The sequence below is a fragment of the Hetaerina americana genome, unplaced genomic scaffold, assembly GCF_022747635.1.
Source record: "Hetaerina americana unplaced genomic scaffold, ioHetAmer1.1.p SCAF_40, whole genome shotgun sequence".
NCBI classification, from domain to species: Eukaryota; Metazoa; Arthropoda; class Insecta; order Odonata; family Calopterygidae; genus Hetaerina; species Hetaerina americana.
The window spans coordinates 2004147-2018582 of record NW_027286986.1 but is presented as its reverse complement, the minus strand read 5'-3'; positions in this window follow the sequence as shown (position 1 = coordinate 2018582).

The window sequence follows — 14436 nt, the reverse complement described above, 5'->3', positions numbered from 1 at the left end:
CCTCGCTCCATTTCCTCCGACTCACCCATCCGCTCAATCCTCGGCTCTCCACCGCTCCTCTCAATCCACGCATTCCTCCCCCAGCCTCGCTAAAAAATTGCCCGACACATTGCCTGGCTTCCCCACCGACGCTCCAGCCATGCCAAAGAGCAACCGCCTTGAGCGCCCACCCCATCCCCAACCACCCCTCCCGAGCTTCCTGCCTGACACGCCCGGAAGGCGCCCCCTTCCCCTCACCCCATTCCTGCTCATATTCCGTCCTTTCGTTTTCAATATTATAATGGCTCTACACTAAGTACCCATTTACTCATGTGTCATATAATCTGAAATAAATATCCTTGTGTAAGTGTCTTTATCCACATTCTTTTTTATTTTAAATACATTCTCCATCCATTGTCTTTCAATTGACAAAACCTTTCGTGCTTATTTTTTTAATTTTATCTGATTTTAATTCCATTTTCAAGTTGTCCGCATTGCTTTATTTTTCATTTTTTATTTTTTAATTTTCTCCGTTCTTGTCCTACAAAATTTATTTGTTTTGCCTCCAATCAAATGGCGATTTGAAACTATAGGTATAGTTAATAATAGTACTCAGCTTGAATTATATATTGGGTTTCCTGAGGTTGTTCACGTCTCCCGATTCAAGGAATTACCTACTTCAATGATGGAAATCTATAAATATTATCCTTAGCCGGCACGCGATGTTCCTCCACTCTTTTGATTATTTCTGTTATTGAACCAATAAATGATGCTTCCCTTAACAACCTTTGTCGGTAATCTATGCATGTATGGAAATTATGTGTGCGGAGCAATAGCAAACAGGAGAACATGTCATGTGAGACCCTTAGAAATAAGGGTGAGATTTTTGATACGAGTTCGACGGAATATCTGGTAAATCTAATTCTGTGTGGTTAATATTCCATCTATATATATATATATATATATATATATATATATATATATATATATATATATATATATAAATATATCCAGGGCAAGGCACTCTGGGCACCTGCAGCTCCACCCAAGCTGAGGTGATTTTTCGGGTACCAGGTCTTCCTGGAAAATCATAACCGGCACAGGGAAAGGAACTGGCCCCCCTACCCTGACGTGTGAATTTTCACACGCCGTATAGGGCTTAGTACTGGGTGATATATATATATATATATATATATATGATTGATATATATATATATATATATATATATGATTGATATATATATATATATATATATATATATATATATATATATATATATATATATATATATATATATATATATATATATATATACTGCAAACAAGGTGGAATAATGACAAATTCCTAATATGATATGGTATATGGTTTCCTATCCTGTGTCACTGGGAAAGTATATTTCGCCATCCAATTCCAGCACATCAATGATCCGTTCACTCTGATCATCAAAGGTTGCTGGACATGGAATCTTCACCCCGCCATTTAATTATCCCTCGAAACACTAATCATCGGGCCTTATTACGAATTCTCAGTAGCCAAGCCTTTTTTTCTCACTGTGAATAATTTGAAACTGGCAATTGACCTTACGGACTGGCACGCAGTGACCTCGCAATTATGAAATGTCGGTCTGCGGACTTTCCGCTGGGAGCAGTGTTTCCTCTTACCCTGCTGCATCAATGGCACTCGGTAGTTCTCAATGACATCGATTCATGGCATGCCGGATATACAAAAATACACTCAGCATTTAGCACAATTTTGAATGAAATTTTAGTAATTATTTAATCCTAAGGTTAGACAAAAATCTTGTGCCCTCAGGCACTTCGGTCAGTCTAGAGTGATAGACTTATAAGGTAAATGCTACATCATATGAGGACTACAGAACAATAATTTTGATTTCCCACGCAGCTATAGTTGTTCTCAGTGCCATCAACAAAAGGATGGAGTGCAAGGGAAAAAATGATTACTTTCTTGCTTAAAGTTAAAACATCCCATTAGTATTCTATCTTCCTCTCCTTTGCTGACCTCATTTTAGCTGAGACGTCTCGCTTGCTTTCATCCCTTTCTGAACCAAAATTGATGACCCCCTAAGTAATCATTTCCCTCTCTCTCCATTCTCTTAATCATCATTGTGAGTGCCACTTTGGGTGATTTTGAAATAAAGACTATTTAACTAAAATTCTCACATATGGCTTTCTTTCCCATTTTTGGAATCGGAACAAACATCATCTGTGGAAATCTTTCGCTCAAATTCCTCCATCATAAAAGTGACGAATTACCTCAAAAAAAAATTTTAACTTAAGCGTTTTTCCAAAGCATTTGTTAGTTTTCTTATTACTCCTATTCCTTAGTAGTCGGGAAACTCCACACCCTTATTAGAGTTTAATTCTCTTAATGCCCACTCTATCTTGCCCTCAAGTGTATCTGGGTCTTTGTGATCGCCATCAGTGTCATATCCTCTCTGTATATTTAACTTTACTGACCTCACATCTTAATCATATAGCTCCTCTATAAATTCTTTCCATCTCACTGTAATCTTTTCAGGTGCAATGAAAAATTATCCTAAAGAATCAATGATAGAGTGCACTGATTTTTTTGCTGTCACCACCTCAATAGGCTTCTTTACTGTGTACCAGATCTCCCTTACCTAAATTCAATTTAATCGTACTACAGCTTTCGCCACGCTCTATTGCCAGATAAATTTTCCGCCTGATTTCATTTTTCCGCTCTCTATACTTCATCATGCCTTGTTCTCAGTTTTCATTATTCCTTTTTTTCCCTACGCCAATGATCTTCTCACACCGGCTGTAATCCATGGTTTTCTTGTTTATTTTTTTTATTGTTCCTGCATTTTCGCTTGCAACTTTCGTCACCTCAAAATCTCCTTTTTTTATATCATCGCATTCCGAACCTATCCTCCAATCTGATGATTTTCTCCACAGTCCGCTAATATTTCTGTATTTTCGTTCCAGATATAATATTCTACATTCCATTTCCTAAACCGTTTTCCCTGTTTTATCATCTTGAACCTTACGTTACACTACATCATTAGTAAATTATAGTCAGAATACGCATCCACTCACGAGAAACTGAGAGTTAATCACGCTATTCTCAAATAGTAGGTAGACCATTATGTAACAAAACGACGGTGTTTGCTCTAATATCCTGAGAATTTCTATGCAACCCTCCTCCTAATTTGTTGCTATGACTTAGTTTTCAACACTTTCTCTTGCAGAACTATGTTGCGTTCTCGCCGGGTCATTCCCTGATCCGAAACAATAGCCCCCCCCCTCCTGGCCACCGTCTCTCTTCCTTCCCCTCCTATTGCGTTCCAATCCCTCATCACTATCAAATTTTTGCCTTCCAGGATCACCTGAAATATATTTCCCTTAAATGACTGTATATCCTCTCGAATTCTTCCTCCTAATGATTGCTTGGTGGCATGTAGACCTTAAAAATGACAATCAAAAATATCAGTCACTTGTTCTATGCCTACTACCTATCTTCCTAGCATTCATTCAATATAATTGCCACCTCCCGTTGTCTCCCTTCTCCTCCGCTGCATATTTCTCTGGGACTATCGCTCGATTCCTTCCCCACTATCCTTCCATCTCACCTTAAATCAACCTAAAATCCTCGTTTCTGTTTTCTTTCTCCATCTACTGCTTTATATTTTCATATTGTCCTAACATTGCATTAAAATGCTCCATTTTAACTCGCTTTCACATAATTAGAATACAAATTTGCACTTTCCGAAAAGTTTATTGGTAGCGTAGTACGCGTTTCGGTTGACAGAACTATCATCAGCTACAAAACATGCCAAATAGTTAATACATTGTATTGACACATGTTTGAGAAACGATATGCGATCCATTCACTATTCGACATGTCTTGTGCCTGATGATGGCTCTGCGAACCCAACCGCGTGGTACGCTACCAATAAACTAGTGGAAAAGTGAAAATTTGTTTCTCTCATTGTCACAAACTTCCACCACATTTCGCCTGAATCTTTTCAATGGTTTTCACATCTTCTGTGTTTTTTGTGTTGCAGCTTAAGATTTATCTTTGCAGATATATCGTGATACTAAGTCCTCCCCCGCTGCCGGATACAGCCATACGGTACGAGACCCATAGTTACCACGTCATCCTCAAATCTATTTTCATCATTTCCTCCGGGCTTTCCTCAAAAAGTTTGAATGAGATGCCAGCAAACCATTGGCAGCCGTACCGCGGTTAAATGCATCAGAGCCGCCTCACCGAGGAACAGACGCTGCATGCACTCACTACCTTTAAAGGCTATCTTTCGCTGGTTGGACCTCATTCCGAATATGCTGGTTGTCTATTAAAGCGCGAGAGGGCCTGGTGTATCTTCGCTCGCTTCGGCATTTCACGCGGCAAATGCTGCTCCCCTGATTCCCACGTACCTTGGCTAGAATAAAATGTCCCGTGTCACAGCAAAAGGGGTAACTATTATTGGAATGGAGTTTAGTCACCATTAAGCCGAGATTTACTTTTTCCATGACTCTCTCTCATTAACTCTGAGCAATGCGTTCTCCTTTTTTTGGGGTGGCGAGAAAGTTGATCGTCTCCGCTTCCGGAATAGAAACTGCGAAGGACCCTTTTTTTATAAGTCCCAGACCAGTACAGGGAGTAATAGGATTTCTTGACACTACATTGGTTCCAGGAAACCTTTCACTCCCGCGAGCACATCTTTTTATGTCGTCGTTGAAGTCCTGAGAACCGAAGACAGCCGTGTTTTTACCCCTTTTAATTTTGAATTTTCTCATAAGCGTTGAATATAAATGAATTTCTACTGCGGAGCAACTTTTCTAGTGTCGCTTCAGCCATCTTCTTTCAGCAGGAAAAATCTCCCATAAAATTATGGGCTCGCTCTTGAAACTGAAGCCTCTTTACTTTTTATTATAAGTTTTTTAATTCTAAATTTTGATGAATAATATTTTAATTTGGGACACTGGAAAGCATTTCACATGATTTTTGTAGAGTTAACCGTCACTAAACTAATTGTTTACTTCAAAAGAATTTGATTTAAAAATGAGATATCTGCATTGTATACATATATGTATACAAATTATGTACAGAGATCTTAATTGTAATAAAAAATAATAGTAGACACTGAAAGTATGCTTCCAGCCATCCAGCACAACATTTCTGGTACCAATGACGACCCCACATTCAAAGATCAAGGCGAATATTCGTCACAGAGACGTCACGTGATCTGTGAAAACCTATATTGCGGTCCTTTAGTCTAAATGACTAAAACCATGCGGATAATTTCTAGTTTTCTCTCCTCATGTGTTAAAAACAAATGTTGATAAACATAATTTTAACGACCTTTACCGTCAAATTGCATGCTACTCTCTCCCGGTAAGATATTAGCCTGATGTAGAAAATTAGAGTTTAAATTGAAAATCAGCAAATTCATAACACTGAAATTTTCAAATAAAAGAATAGATAAACTAGACGTAAATTATAAATAAGATGTGATCTAGTTAAGCATATCAAAACTAGCCGAATAATTGTTTACTACTCTGAAACCAAACTTTTCATGGGTGCACACATCAGAAGAATATGCAAAAGTTTCAAAGGAGTTAGTTTTCACCATACGTTTTGTGGAAAAGGTAAACAAATAATAAGAAGTAAGTAATGGCGATAAGTACTGTCACATTTCGGATATGTGTCAACTATTTGGGGTCCATAGAAGAAAATGTTATACATCTACATTTACAACTACTTAATACCCCGCAAGTCGCCGCAAGGGCGTGTGGCGGAGGGTGTTAGAACACGACCCGAAATTTAAAAAAGAAAAAAAACCGCATTAAAAACGGTAATCGTTGTGACTTATCGAGTGCCAATGGAAAAAAATTGAATCCATATAAAAAAGAAAATGTGGGGTAGTTATAAAGAAAAAGAATCAACATCGGCAGAAAATATTCAGATCTAAAGTTTTCAGTAAAAATGGAATTTAAGTACATTTAGTATCATGCTTAGAGCAGTGGATATTTTTACAGGGTCAATTGAAAATTTGCCCTAAACCGATAATTAACAGTATTCTACTATACAAAAATGGTTTTGATTAGTAGGGCACACCTAACAATAATTCCTATGCGGAGAATTAAATTTACAAATCAGAGTGGAAGGGTCAATTCATTCCCCTGGGCCGCCTGTTTTCCTGGGAATATCTGGTACCTGGAAAATCACACAGCTTGGGTGAAGCTGAGGGTGGTGTCCAGAGGCGGCACCCGGAACCGAACAAGGAACCAGCCGTGGTTACCCTCCGCCTAATTCTACATATATCTCTACATCTACATTATACCACGCAAGCCGCCGCAAGGGCTTGTGGCGGGGAGTGTTAGGACACCAACCGTAAAAGGTAACTAAAACCAAACCAATTGCAATACCACGCAGCCAATCTTACCCTATTGACTAATGCTAGTTGTAGTTGATTGGTCAGTGATGGAATGATTTCATTATTAATGTTGAAGCCATACCAGGGTCCCGAATTATTTTGTCGTTTATCAAGGAAAAATTAGCCCCAGCAACACTAAATCCGTCCGACCAACACCAGGTGGCGTCCTTTTTCCTACCCACCTACTCTTTAGGCCCCACTCGGCTTGTCCTCTTCTCCTCCTCCTTGCCTCCACTCCCTCTCCCTCCGCCCACTCTCATCTTCCCTTCATCCCTTCCCGGAACATAGGGCTCGCCGACCGCACCTAAAATAAGGACCCTAAAATAAAGCCTGGCCGCCCTGACCGATACATGACTGTTCTTCCAGCCTCCCGCCATTGTTTCTCCCGAGTAATGCCATCTTTATTTCGGTACCTAAGGGTCGTCGGAGGGTCTTGTAACAGAAAAGTTCCGCTTTTAACATCAATAAAATTTGCCCTTATTCTTTCTTAAGGCCCAACGCTCACCGCGAAGCCAACTAAAACATAACCAGCGACACAAAGCCACATCCACTAAGCAAAAGCAATTAGACCACCCAACAAAGCCACTCACCGAAACCAAACAGCGAAACCAATTTCAACAAAATGATATTTGTGGTTATTTAGGTAATGGTCGACAAAACAAAAACCCCAAATCAAGCTTGAAGAATCAAAACACTGTACAACAAGGGTACGTCCCTCCTGATTCAAAATGTAAATAATAAAATTTCTACTGTGAAAACACGCGTTATTTTATACCCTTAAATGCACTCATTTGCGTGGCACAGCGTTTTTTGGAAGAATATACTCAAAATGCATTTCTTATATTTTCATTTGAAAATTATTGAGGGGCAAAATTGATCACTGTGATAATCAAGATTTGAATCATATTTTAAACCAGAAGACGCTGAATAAAGGACTAAATGCGTTTTTATGAATCCATCGCCATCGGGATCATCTGGGGTAAATGTGAAACGCATGTCCGTATCAAGAACATCCCGACCGCACCGAAGATCACGTCATACCCGTCATTGCCTGCTTCACTTTCGAATAATGTCCACGCCGTGACACCCTGGGCCCCTTCGCGACCTCCGCCGGCCCCGAAACCACCCGTCTTCCCCGTTCGCACTCTACGCCGACCCCATTTTTTTCTCCGACGACCCAATTTGCGCGATCCAGTCCTTTGAAGCAATGCCAAGGCGCCCTTCCCGCTCCTTCTTGCTGGACCCCACCTCCAAAATGCTCCCTCTCTCTTTTAATTTCTTTGTTTCCTTTCGGAACATTCCGTACGACTGAATCGAACAACGCTCCCCCCCCTCCAGGGTCTCACACTCGCTGCGTATTTCTCGGGGGGTGTGGGGTGCATGTCGCACCGACGGGGGTCAGGGGTCCAGGGGAGGCGAAGTGAACCCCTTCCTCGAGCACGGCGAGGGTGGGGGATGGAATACGGTCGGAGGTGGGGGGGGCACGGGAAGCGCCGCTGAGTGAACCTCCCTCCCCCACCCTCTCTCCTCCGCGAAAGATTTACCGCCGCACTGCTAGCTCATCCTCATGTAAATCCGACCACTTTTCTCATCCTCGCCTTATTTTTTTTATTAATAAAAAAAGATGACGGAGAGACTATGCAGAGCGAACGGAATTTCGACACTAAATTTCTCTCCCGTTGGATTGCGGCGGCTACATCACCTGTTTTTTTCATAAACTTATCACATTCGGCCAGTGGTCCATTTCTGTGGGACAAGATTTAGTGAGAACTTCCTGCTGTCCCGTCCACCCCCGCGGACGCAAGCGACCCCCCTTCGTCCCCCTGCCCCGTGAAGGTTCCTCCTGTGCCCCTGCATTGGAAGGGCACAAGACGTGAGCGGTACGACCCAGCTTCCTTCTTGCGGTTTCATTCAATTCGCCGCGACATGGAGGGAGGCCAAATCCAATCGATATTGAATTGGCGGGACTCCGCCTTATTTCATGAATTTACAGGAATTGCTCCTCTGACTTAGAGGATGTAAAAGTTTTTAAAGGAAGCACAACGAGAAGAGAACTGCGGGCCAGCAAAGCATGCGAGGAGTTTTGCCGATGGTACGCATTCCAGGCTCAAAATCGGATGAAGTATCTGGATAGTCCTTTTCCAAACTATGAAAATGAAAAGATAAGGGAATGATGACATTTTGCAAAAAAACAAAGTAAGCACCAGAAAGAAAACTGTTGTGCTTCAGTCAGTGCCCTGACATATGTTACAATGTCACACGCCTTGAAGTTGGCCTGATGAAAGTTGGCTTCCATCCAATAATAATCCCGAATAATGTCCCGACTGAAGGTTCAAAATGATGAATAGATTTATTTGATTAGTCAATATCTTTGTGTGCTCATGGATATTGGAACAAGCGATAGGTTCACACTAAGTGCTAATTAACGTTTCAATGCTGGAATACTCGGAGTTCAAAAATATACCATGCTTTGTTGGCGTGTTACGCGTTGATTTCAGGTTTGTTACACTGTTTACGCAACGCGGTGTCTTTGTTCAACAGTGCTGCAGCGCAGCGCAGCAGCTGAAGTGCTACAGCGTAATCAAGAATTAATATGTAAAATGATTTTGAGATCTGAAAGCATTTCACTGTTTAATCCACTATCCATCATAGAGCCATTACACGACATTGACCTTGTGACAATCGCATTTACGTTTCTTTATGTTTCCGACATTAAAAACAGGGTTAATCTCACAAAACTGATTATTCGCTGACGACACTTTAGTGCACAGAAATATCCGCAGTTCTGAGGAAAAAGTAGAATCAGCAGTTGACATCAATGAAACACAAAGTTGGTTTGACGGACGGTAATTAGATTCAAATCAAATCATTAGGCGCAGTGATCTAAATCGAAACGAGACCTGGAATCGGTCGTAAGTGCGTGTAATGGAGGTTGTTAGGGCAGAAATGTTAGTTCATTCATTCGTTTCACATTATATTCTCGAATATAATAAAATGGATGCAGACATGTTTCTAAAAATATGATGTAATGGATATGTTGTGTTTGATATGGTGAATATAAATATAGTGTTTTTGAAGAAATCATTAAATTCAAATCCCTTACCCATACATATTCGGGAAATTTGGTTCGACTTCACCGAGAGGTCGTACCGTGCTCGGGAGGAAAAAATACTTGAATCTGTCTGTGATGGATTCTTCCTTCTAGTTTTATCTCGTTGGTCGAATCTACTAATATAATTTGGCGACATTATAGTTTCTTCAGTGAATCAAGAAAACTCAAGTGTGCTGAACCGTTCTGAAAGTCACAATCGCTCACTGATGACTTTTCCTTGGTAATACACTCACGGGGAATATGTAGATAACCCAAAAAAACATTAGGATTGATTGGATGAGTACTAGGTAAATGTGATAAAAACCGTGATGAAAAGAAAGGTTTCAGGCGTCACTTTGTGAAAGCGATTCATTTCAGAAAAAAATACATGGTTATTCCACATATGTTTTTTATTAAACATGACCCGGGTTTCGACTCACCTGATGATGACTTTGTAAGTCGAAACCCGGGTCGTGTTTAACGAAAAAAATATGTGGAATAACCAAGTATTTATTTTCTGAAATGAAATCCTTGGTTGATGGTTAGGCCCCATTCGGAATATGCTGCAAGTATATGGGATCATCACGAAGTTGGATTAATTGTCGAATTGTATTGCGGCAGCGTAGAGAAGCTGGATTAGTAAAACGTTGTTATGATGAACTTATGAACGTCTTCAAAATACCAGAATAGCTAGGCTGGGAATGTTTCACGGAGGGAAAGTTAAATTACAGATTGAAGCTCTTGCATTAATTAGAAGGAAGTCTATTCATCAGTGATGCTGGAAATGTATTATTACCACCATCGTACTACGGTAGGAGAGGTTATGCTAATAAAATTAGCGAGATTAAGTGTAGAATAGATAGATCATATCATTTTTTCGACGAACGATAGGGAATAATAATCACATTGTCCGACCGCGGTATGGTTATGTTCGGGTAAAATTATTCTGGTGTGATGTGTTTACCCCCTGCCACACACCCTCGAGGTGGTTTTCAGGGTATATACGATAAATAAAAATAAAAAAGAGGTATATTTTGCTTGTTCTCTCTGTGGATCATTGGACTCCCATCTAATGCCTTCAATATTAACTTAACGACTCCTCTTTTTCCCGTTGTAATTTTCTGCTAGCCTACTAAACATTATTCGCAATTAATCCAATTACTTTTATAACTCACTGATAAATAAGTCACTCCTTCATATATTCACAAAGCACTCCTTAGAACAAATTGTTAAATCACCAACACGGGGCCAAAGCATACTAGACATATTTGCGACTTCCATGCCCTAAATTATTACTAACATTGAAATAATAGACGGAATCAGTGACCATAAGGCTATTTCAGTAGAGTTAAAACTAAGTTCGTTAAAATAAACAAAGAAAAGTGTAAAATATTCTTATACAACATGGCAAATTTTAACGGACTACGAGAATATTTAATGATAAAATTATCAGAATACAAGACAAGCACATTGACAACCAATACAGGGAACACTTGGAATTATTTCTTAAATATTTTACGCGAAGGAATGAAGACGTACATCCCGTCCAAACTCAAATGCGACAGTAAGGAACCTAGATGGTACAACGGGGAAGTCAGATCGGCATTAAAAAGGCGGAGAAAGTAAAAATTTCAAAAAGAGTTCAAAAAGCAACGATATAGTTTATGGGAATACATCCAAACATGAACTAAAAGAATGCCGAAAGTATCATGCGCGCGAAGACGAAAAGTATTATGCGCGCAGCACTTCATTCTTTTAAATCTAAAATGCCAAGCGAATATCCTGAGGAAAATCAAAAGTCATTTTGGTCCTACGTTAGGGAAATACAGGGTAAACGTCCAACTGTTTATTCTTAGAAGACGGAAAATGAAGAAATCATTACAGATAGCGTGGAAAAGGAAAATTTATAAAACCAGTTTTTCCAGCGCATCTACAATAAAAATTCAAACGCACCAAACGATCCTCCGCACCCACCCGCGGAACACATGAGCGATCTTACACTGACCAAGCAGGGAATCTGCTCCGTAGTATCAAAGCACACAAGGCACCTGGTCCGGAAGAAATACCTGCTAGAATATATTAAAGGAATTAGCTGACGACATTGCCCCGTTTTTACATATTGTTTTTATGAACTCGATAGAAGAAGGCTCAGTGCATCGCGACTGGAAGCTAGCCCATATAACTCCCATCTCTAAAGGTGGCGATAGGGACAAACAAACCAATAACCGACCCATTTCCATAACAACGATCTCTTAAAAAATTATGGGACACAATTTTGTCACTAATATTAAGAGATGTCTAGATAGTAGGAGAATATTTATCCACGATCAGCACGGATTTAGGAAAAGCAGATCTTGCGAAACACAACTTGGTCTCTTCATTCACGATATACGAGAGTCATCCGGAAAGTAGTACCCGTTCGTGCCGCATGAAGTGCTGGCGACGCGATTAGCCGCTGGACGAGGTCAGATAGCTTCAGTGGCTTGTCTGCCTTCTCTGAGCCAAGTTGCGTGACGCTAGCATTGCCTGTGTTGTTTCTGTGATTGTTTACAATGTTTGAAAAAATTGAGAACGCCGCCAGTTGTGAAGTGAGGGCAGTGATTAAATTCCTCAATGCAAGAAACGTTCGCCCATGTGATATTCATCGCCAATTAAAGGAGGTGTATGGAGACAATGTAATGGACGAGTCGTCTGTTCGGCGGTGGTGTCGCAACTTCAACATGGGGAGGGGGAACACACACGACGATGAGCGTTCGGAGAGACCGTCTGTCATTACAGACCAACTGGTGAGCTCAGTTGACGAATTCGTGAGGAACGATCGGCGCGTCACAATTGATGACATCTGTGAGCATTTTCCCAATGTTTCTCGAACAATTGTTCATGAAATTGTTAAACACCATCTGCATTATGCAAAAATTTGTGCAAGATGGGTCCCTCGCGTATCTCAATGAGCTGGCGGCGAAGGACTATGCAGCAGGAATACAGAAACTTGTCACACGTTATGACAAATGCCTTAATTTGCTTGGAGATTATGTTGAGAAGTAGTTTAAAGTATCCTCTTTCAAATAAAATTTTTTATGTTTGTTAATATTTACTTTTGTGTCTTTATTTCACGAACGGGTACTACTTTCCGGATGACCCTCGTACTTAGATCGGGAGAAAAGAACACACAAGTCGATGCAGTATTCCTGGATTTCAAAAAAGCCTTCGGCAAAGTCCCTCACAGTAAACTGTTACATAAACTTAAATACTATGGGATCAACGAGAAAATAATTAATTGGATTAGAGACTTCTTGTCAAATCGCAAACAAATAGTAGTCATAGATGGGTTGTACTCAAAGGATAGAGATTTAACTGCGGGCGTCTCCAAAGGAAGTATAATAGGCCCTATTTTGTTCTTTATATAACTTAATTACTTAAGCACACACGTTGGTAGCAATCTGAGGTTATTTGCTGACGACACGGTGGTATACAGGGAAATAAGTAGCCAACTAGATCGCGAGCTATTCTCTAGAGACTTAGAAAATATCTCGGAAAATATCTCAGAATGGTGGAATAAATGGGGATTTACACTTAATAAAGATAAATGCGCAGTTTTGAAATTTTGGAACAAAGGAAGCGAAGAACAGCATATAAAATACAAAATAGAGGGTTCAGTACTGACTACGGCCGATCAAATTAAATATTTGGGGGTTGTTCTAACACCACGCCTTCCATGGGAGGAACATATCAGGACAATATGCGAATCAGCTTTAATGAAACTTGCCTTCATAAAACGGGTGGTGGGGAAATGTAATGAAAAAGTTAAAGAGAGGTGTTATTTTGCTCTAGTTAGACCTCATTTGTAGTATGACGCAAATATTTGGGATCCTTGGGAGAAAATTTGGCTAAAAGATTTTGATAAAGTTCAGAGAAAATCCGCTAGATTCGTTAAAAATTCTTATGATAAGAACACAAGTGTGACAGGTCTCTTAGGGGATTTAGGCTGGGATCCACTTGAAGAATGGAGAGAACAAGCGAGACTTTGACTTTTAGAAAGGTTCAGAGCAAACGAGTTTAACTATGACACTGAAGGAATTATAATGGCCCCACACTACTTAGGTAGATCAGACCACAAAAATAAAATAAGGGAGATAGATTCCAGGACAGATCGGTACAAATACTCATTCTTGCCCCGAAAAATCAGATATCATAATAGCAAGAAACCAAAGTCACTTTAGAAATGTTAAAAACATTGAATTTACCGTTTGGAACAAAATTAAACATTGCAAAGATGTTAGGTATACTTTCAGCTGCATGTGTATGTTAGTTGGTAGTTTTAGTGTTTGCATGTGTGTGGGGTGTAAGTGTTCTTGCATGAATGTATGGCATGTTTTTCTGTGGATGTATGAATTTGTGGTTTTTGCATGCGGTTTTTTTTTCTTTTCTAAATTACGGGTGGTGTCCTAACTCCCCCCGCCATACGCCCTTGCGGCGGCTTGCGGAGTAGTTGTAGACGTAGCTGTACCCTTCAAAGAACTCTCCATTCGTTTCTATGCACTTATATCATCTTCTTTTCCACTCTTCAAAGCACGCTTGGAATTCCTAGGTAGTTAGGCTTTTTATTTTTCTTGTCGTGTCCTGCTCTATTTTGGCCACGTTTCCAGTGATGTCCCCATATCGCATTTTGCATTTTGGCAATAGTAAAAAGTCGCAGGGGGCGAGATCTGGCAAGTAAGGAGGATGATCAAGGATGGTGATTGAATGTTTTGCCAGAAACTGGCGAGCAATCAAATGCAGAATGTGCAGGTGCTTTGTCATGATGAAGGAACCATTCATCATATCCGCTTAAAATCGTGCACTGTTGATTTCCCTAAATTCAGCTCATCAGCTATCAGTTGGACAGTTTTTTCACGGTCGGTAATGACAAGGGACCGCACACGATCAATGTTATCGTCAACACAG